Below are 8,749 nucleotides of genomic sequence, written 5' to 3'. Positions count from 1 at the left end.
TTCTTATCATATTTGAACTATTCCTTGTTTGCAAAAGGTTAAGAAAAGTTCGTCCATGTTTTTATTAAAATATGTCTATCTGAGTAGTTAGCGTCCTCGAATATGTTCACGACCGGATCATACTGTCAATAATTATAATATTAGCATAGCGTCCTAGTACTATTACATATAGTGATAGACAAAATTAAGTATTTTATCTTATCTATGAAGAATTACAGAGAATCAGAAAAAATCAGCAGAGAGTTGGGCGGTCGACCGGCACGGTCGACCGCAAACGTGCACCGAAGCTGATGGGAATCAGAGTGTGTGGCGGTCGACCGACGCGGTCGACCGGAGCTGGTGGCGGTCGACCGGCGCGGTCGACCGAGGATGACTGTAGGATTTTCTGCTCTCGGGTTTGATGATTCGGTCGACCGGTGCGGTCGACCGCGATACCTGCGCGGTCGACCGCACCGGTCGACCGACGTCGTTTTGGGCTCCCCCCCTCTTGCCCCGTGGACGTAGGCAACTTGCCGAACCACGTAAATTCTTTGTTCTTGCTGTGATTGTGGTTTGCATATTGTTTGTGGTTTAGTTCGAGTTATTGTTCGTGTTGCCCTAGAAAGCTTCCGCCGCGCACAACAATCTAGGACGTTTCTTATTTGAATTATTCCTTCTTTGTATATGCATCGCTGGAAAATTAATACAGTGGAACCAATTGAAATCCGTGGCTTTTCCTCCAATGGAATCTGACGACATGCATATTACGTCCGTTACAAATAACTCTATGCGCTTATTTCTTTCAATTTCAAAAACATTGGGGGTGGATTTTGTCGGGCTATTACACAGAATTATTTCTTAATTACATGCGCAAATCACGTGGTATATATAATATAGTTTGGTACCCTCTTAATTATCTTCATGCACGTTCTTCCATTGTGAAGGATTTGGATTCTTTCATGTTACACTGATTAGCATTGAAAACACCTCTCAACCGTACTTACTGTTTGATGGACAATTATTTGTTTTGAGAAAAAAAAATATATAAAAATAATAAGAGCAATGATAATTGTAGATTGGTAGTATAATTAAATTTACTCAAACAATGACTTATGAAGTACAATTTCACTATATGGTAAAAGTGCGTTACATAACATCCCTTTATTTATAGCATAATTAAATTATCCCACTTTAGTTATAAGTATAATTAAATTAAATTATCCCTTTAGTTATAAGTATAATTAAATTATCTCACTTTACCAATTATCCCAGTTCTATTTAAAAAGTTCTACGTGACTAATCCCCCCTAAATATTTGAGGTATATTTATAGCATTTGGGAAAATATTATGTACTAATAAAATAATATATTTTACTATACATGTGGGCCTTATGTCCAAAAAAAAATTTTCGGTGAGGCCCACCACTTTTTAAAAAATAAAGAAAACATGGACGACTAATCTTTAGACAGCAGCTTATGAGGTTTTTAACTTTGATTAAAAAATTAATATCCCAGCAGCATACTTATAACTTGTAGAAATGTTAGGGACACATCCTCAACCATAATCTCAACCACACCTCCTCTCCCTCTATAGTGCATTGGGCTCCACATCAAATTTTTTTAAAAAATTTGATGTGGGACTGTTAGGATCTTATCTCGTCGTTGTTGGCTCAGAAACCTGCTCAAACCAGTCACTGTTTTCCTCTCTAGTGCACCACCAAGAACACAAGGGAAGCTCGGGTACAGGTCTGGCCCTCAAACACACACAGAGGTGAAAGTGGGGGTTCGCACAAAGCTCTTTGGAGCGCAAAACTCAGGGGGGAAGATCGATCGCACAAAGCTCACAGGAGCACAAAGCTCTTCTTCTTCCCTCTTCTTCTCACAGAGTTACTTCCCTCCCCCTTTCCTTCAGAGTAACATCGGTCTTATAGAAAAGGGGGGCAGCCGACACTGAGAGAAGACACTACCACAAAATAGGTATACGGGGACGGTTATTTGGGGACGGTTTTAAACCGTCCCCTTTGCCTCCTAAGGAAACGGTTGTGAAACGGTTCCAACCGTCACGAGAGAGTCTAAGACAACGCTTTAAAATAAAACGTTGCACTAGAGTTAGTCTCGTAAAAAAACCCAGTAATGAGCTAATGGGACGGTTTTATTACAGGCTTTATGTTGGCGCCCAAATTTTAACAAAAGAATATAAGTTATTTTGTTAACCGCTCCTACACCCCATCCATCAAATACAACTTATGAGCTTTTCGCCTGCTTCGATCGTATGCTTCTAGGTTTTTCTCAGCTAGCCTACACGCGGCTTCCGCGGGCGGCCTGACTCTGCTTCGTCGACTGCCCCGTCCCACCGCGCCTCCTGCCTGCGTAGTCGACACCACGTCGGCGCAGTCGGCCATCTCGGGCTATCCGTCTTCGGGTCTCCCCAGTCCGCCGCACCTACCCCGTCCGTCGCGCCTTACGTCGCCATCCCCTATCAAGCATCCTTTGATTTGGGGTACATATCTCTCTCCTTTTCAATCATCAAACTAGGGTTTCAATTTTTCTTTCTTTCACTATTTAATGAAAATTTTATTTGATTTCACAAATTAGGGCTTCGTTGTCACGGCTGATCATTGAAAGTGGTTGACAATTTTACATCTTTACTGAGCAGGGTAAAATCTGATTTCACAAATTAGGGCTTTGTCCGTTTGGCCTTCACAAATTAGGGCTTTATGTTTTGAGTATATGGGTTGAGTATAATTTGTTATTTTCTTTATGTTTAGAGTATGAATTAGTAGTTTAAAGAACTTAGAATTTGTGCAAGATTGCAGTTTATGATTTTGTAACTATGAAAATTTGAGATACAGAGCCCGATTGTATTCTTTAGTTACCGTGGAACTTTATTTTATTGAATTCCACTCGATTTTGTTCATGATACACCAAACTATTAACGTATTCACTAGTAGAAAAACGAGCAATCTAGACGGAAATTTCCGTCTAGATTGTTCCATTTCCCGTCTAGGTTGGTACACCTAGACGGAATTCCGTCTAGTTTGTTCGGTTTAATCTGTTTCCGTCTAGATTGTGGCAAACTAGACGGAATTCTGTCTAGGTTGACCATCCTAGACGGATATCAACCTAGACGGAAGTAAGAAATCCGTCTAGGTTGCTACCTAGACGGAATTCCGTCTAGGTTAGCAAACTAGACGGAATTCCGTCTAGGTTGCTAGCAACCTAGACGGAATTCCGTCTAGATTGACAAGCTAGACGGATTGCTACAGTGGCAACCTAGACGGAATTCCGTCTAGGTTTCTTTGCCATGTATTTTTTTTTTTTTTTTTTTTTTGCAGAATCTGCGTTGCACGCTATATAATAGCACATGTACACAGTACACAATATTGCACAACACCTAATCATATTCATATCCAACACAATCGATCTAATTATATTTCAATATCAAATATAATTATATTCAAATAATACATTCACCAAAATAATATTTTTTACATAGATTGATTATAAAGAATACAATTGATTACATAACTTGATGAACTTTGCATAATCTATAGAATCCAATTGCATTTACTCTTCCAAGTTGTTGAAGCATCATGTTTCTTCATCCTTGATCCTACATTATACAAAATTCAACATCAATTAGTCCATGCCATGAAATACACTTAGAAAGCATTAACTTTGCAGAAGAACTAATAGGGAAATCAAAATATTGATTACTGGACTAACAGCAACATTGAGAGCAATCCATGTACACATTCTGAGCCCCTTTTTTAACAACTGATTTCCATTTCATTATATGTATATATTACACCAGCTTTTGTTTGGACATGAAATACATATTTAAACTAGCTAATGTCAGAAAAGAGAGGTTCAAGCAGCCTCAGTTCTTAATCATTGTATTCAGCACTACTAGAGGAAATCATAGTGACTGATCTTTTTTCATTGAGATGAGCGTTTTTCTTTGTGGCTTTGTTAAAGTTTCTAAGACATGGAAGCCTGCCTGATTTACCTTCTAGAAACAATATTTCCCACTAAATTCCTTCAATATGATGTTGGTTCTCTCAAGCTAATCACCCCCCCAAACAAGCACACATGAACAGTTGCACACATAACCTAGCAAATCCGAACAATTGAAGAAATATGGGGCTCATTGGAAGAGTTGATGCAGCTTTGATGCTACCATTCGAAATCCCTAGTGTTTCATAATGGGAACATGCCATCCAGATGTAAACTAGAAATCACATAAGGTCTTATTCCTGGTAGGACACAAAATAAATCAAATACTTTTGACATCCAACAACTCATATACTTCAGTAAGTTCATAATTTAAACATCAAACCATCCACATTGTAGCCAGCTCATGTATCAAGATATCTAAAAACATCAGGAGCAGTTAGCACAACCAAAAGCAAAGTTGTCAAGATTGGTCGCAACATATTACAGCACATACACCTAGTTTCACATGGTTTCCTTTATATGTAGATATATGTAACCACATATAGCCATTTCTAGAACACTAAATGTGATCAAACAAGTGAAGCAAGACTGACAATAACTGACTTGATCAGGTAACTAGCTTGCATCAAAACCCAAATGCTAATGTCCTAAATAGTGTAAGAATCAATAATGATGTCCTAATAAAATTACCATGCACAAAAAATATGTCCAGTCACAAAATATACGTTGGTGTCACATCAAACACATGTTATCACATCATGGAAGTGTGCTAAGAAAGACTTCAAAAGGAAACCCTGAAACCTGTATTCCGTGCAATTAATTCTCAATTCAAAACTCCCAGGAAATATAATATGCACAAACTGTAAAAACATATGAAGTTGTTTACAGCAACATAGCCTTTGTGTAAATTTTGAGGTTGTCTATATGAATTCTTTCCTTCTTTCCTTCATTCAACTTCATTAAGGACCAACTACTCAGTCCAATTAGCAGCTACAAAAGTTTGAAACAAATGAAGGTTTGTTGACCACTCTAACTCACATAAACTTTTATGTGAGTTCACAAAATACTTGTTTCACACACAAATCTCACACAGATGGTCCACTTCTAACTCCGTTTCTAACAGAAATTTAACCCCAACTCTCCAGTTGGCTATTTTTAATTGACAATAACACTAAGAATTTCAGATAACAGGAAAATTTCATGATACAAACCATTGAAAGGGATAGCACTTACATTCTGAAACATTCCAAGCAAGCCAGGGATACTTGCAACCTGTAAGGGTCTAGGCTTGACCACCTGCACAAGAAGACATAACACAAAATTATGAGATAAGGTAAAATAAGTATGACTAAACAAGAATGGTAAAGAACAAAAGAGATAAGATTAGAATAGGCAATGATGTGCTGCAAATCATAGTCTCAACTGATATAAAACCACAGTTATTTCTACCATGCTGTCATATATGATAATAATTACAGGATTGCGCTCCAAAGAAATTTAAAAGCTCAGTCAAGCAGAAACCCAAAGCAAGTCCAACATTTCAGATTCCAACCCCCGATGTTGATTAACAGTATATTTGAATGCTAGTCTCTTACGCTGGAAATGGAAATCCCTCTTCGGATTTTTCATGATCAGATTTTGTTAGCAAGAAGGATAGGGTTTGCTTACTTCTATCCTTAAAATGATGGAACTAAATGATTAACACAAGTTCAGATCCAGCTAAAATGATGGAAATCCCTCTATTGCTGGACTTCAACTAAATCTATACAAGTTCAGATCCAACTAAAGATGTATACCACACTATGTAGCAGATTAACACAAATTTGGGCTAAAAAAAACTCAACTTTAACAACAAATCAGAGTAAAATAACGGCTTTAAAATCAAAAGAACCTCAAAATGAAAAACACGAACAAAACTTACATGGATATCTCGAGATTGCAGATGCGAGCAGATAACACCAGTACACGTCCGATCCGAAATCGTAAGAGCTCCGACCCCATCACTCGACTTATTAACTCCATTACTCGCCGCCGCAGCCTTAGACGACATCACCGCCTTCCCTCCCCTCTTCGCCGCCACCGCCGCCTTCTTCTGTGCAGCCTTCTTGCTCGCATCCGACACCATTCTCCTCATCACCAATCCAAAACCATCAAAAACACGAAACCCTAACCCTAGATCCAGAAACACAAAAGTTCAAGGATCGGAAATGAAACTTACAGAAATCAAAAACACTGAGACGAGAGAGAGATTTAGCTCTTTTGAGGGAGATGAGAGAGAGATAGAGGGAGAGAGATTTGGCGGTTTGGAGAGGGAGAGAGGGAGGGTCTGGCTCGTTTTGGTTTGGGTGGGGGGGAAGGGGGTGGGGTGTCAGACGGAGAGGGGAGAAAAAAGAAACGGGGAAATGAAAAAATTAGGCGGGGAAATAAAAATAAGGGAGGGAAGCTCGTTAATTTTTTAGGGCAACATAGACGGAATTTCCGTCTAGGTTGAAACAACCTAGACGGAAATTCCGTCTAGGTTAAGTGTTTATTTTAAAAAAATAAAAACCGTCTAGTTTGTCAATTTAGACGGAAATTTTCGTCTAGATTGACTCAAACTAGACGGAACAAACTAGACGGAATTTTTTCCGTCTAGTTTGCCTCAAACTAGACGGAAAAAGATTCCGTCTAGTTTGTTCCGTCTAGTTTGTTCATTTTTCTACTAGTGATTGTCTATCCTTAAAAATTGAGATATCGTAGTAAATTGAATTCCATTAGATTTGAACTATCCGGACTTGGTTATTCCAATTTATGAGCAAAATGTACACCTCAGATATAATATTCTTTCAAATAAACTAACAAGAGAGATTAATTCCTGTCTATCAATAATTAATACTGACAACGATATTGCATGGAGTCTCTCTCATTTCTTCATTTTCCTGCTGCCAACTAATTATAATTTAATTTTGGGATAGGATATGTGCATTGAAAGTTCGATTAACGATTTTCATTGTGAAAGAAATTAATTGCAAAGCCCTATTAAATTTGATAGCAAGTGGTTGCAACAACTTTGGAGTGAAAATATCAGAACACCAACTGTATTAATGGTGCACCAACGCGAGTAAATTTCTTTTTCAGTGCATCAATTACTAAACTTCCCTTTTATTTAACTCATTCAAGGGTAGAGCGGTCTTTGATCGGGTTTATCGAGTTCTTTCTATAGCGTACCATTATTAATGAGTAAGTATATCAGTGGTTTTGACCCATTGTAGTTTAAATAGTTCAGAATCCGGTGGATTTTCTTTTACTTATACCTATCCTTTTCTACATGCAAATATATTTCTATAGGTACCTACTATTTAGTTTCCAAGAGAAAGGCTATGGGAAGTCTAGCAGAAATTAGTTGAGAATCTGGATTTTCTGCATGCAAGTATATTTCTACAGGTACTTATACGTACTATTTAGTTTCAAGCTGCAGTATTTGCATTCGGTTTGAGCAAGCATGATATATTTATGATATATTTAATACCTGTTTCAAAGGGGGAAACACACTATTCCCTTTGTAGGCCCATGATTTTCCCCCTCTATGAAATCAAATGTTTAGAATATTTTGTTCATCCATGTAATTGTAATATTGTGTGTATAATTACATAAGTTTTTTTATAATACAATTTTTATGATCCATGTGTAGTTCGTACAATTACATAAGTTTTTTTTATAATACAATTTTTATGTTTCAACAGTGAACGGTGAATGCTCAAAGCTCCCAATTTTAAGCAAAAATACACATCAAAGTTGCTACTACCCATTAGCTCACGGTCAGTGTTTTAATATATTAGAAGTCTTGTGTTTTAATATATGTCAGCATCTTTGAATACACATCAGTGTTTTCATGGTCGAAAAAAGTAAGTCTAAGCAGTTGAAAAATGTGAAAATTTAGTTCATTGTTTGAGGTTATGTGCTGACGTGCATTGTTTTATTTGCAATTTTAGCGATGGCAAGCTTGAGGTATTGTAACTTTGTTTCGTAGATGCAGTTTACCTCCACCACGAAATGAATGTGGAAGCTGTAATGTAAGAGGTGTACTATCATATTATTGATCTCAAGTATGCATGTAAGAATTGTGTATTCCTGTCTTCTTAATAAATAAGAAGCAACACTTCTATGCATATTAGAAAGTTAGAAACCACATCTCACAGTATCGGTTCTATTCCATGCAAAAGTAAGGCTTTCTTTTTAATGACAGTGACTCTAATGACATTTCTAATTGTGTTGCAGTTTTGAATTACGTCAAGGATTTCTTTGACGCTGAAAGGAGATTTGAAAGTTATTTCATGCATTAGAAATACCAACGCAAATGGGAAGCTGTTCTCATTTACATTAGCATACTACAGTTACTTTTTGGTTTCTGATATCAGGTTTGTAAATTACTTGCTATTTTTCTCATTGATTCTTGTAAATATATGTTGATGACGATGTCAGAGTTCTCTAAAATGGTTTTGGTGATTGGTATATTCAATGAAGGCTAGACCAAAAATGTTCCCAATTACTATCATGAACAAGTATTTTAATCTGTACCACAATATCGTACATAACTCAATTGTGCTACCTCTAACTTTACACGAAACTACTACCAGAGCCAAGTCAATGAAAACTTTTGATATGACTTGCATGATATTTTATAAGGTGCGAATTAACAGAATCCACTTTAATAGGGAGCATACAAACTAATGGAATCTGTCGACGTTTTGGGTTTGGTGGCTGGCTGAATGCATTTATGACTAATTTTTAGGTTGATATGATTGGATATGGATGTTTAATTCAAGGGGTTCACT

This window comes from Asparagus officinalis, chromosome 2 (genome assembly GCF_001876935.1).
Source record: "Asparagus officinalis chromosome 2, Aspof.V1, whole genome shotgun sequence".
Classification (NCBI taxonomy): domain Eukaryota; kingdom Viridiplantae; phylum Streptophyta; class Magnoliopsida; order Asparagales; family Asparagaceae; genus Asparagus; species Asparagus officinalis.
The sequence above is the reverse complement of the archived record's forward strand: the minus strand, read 5'-3'. Positions refer to the sequence as shown.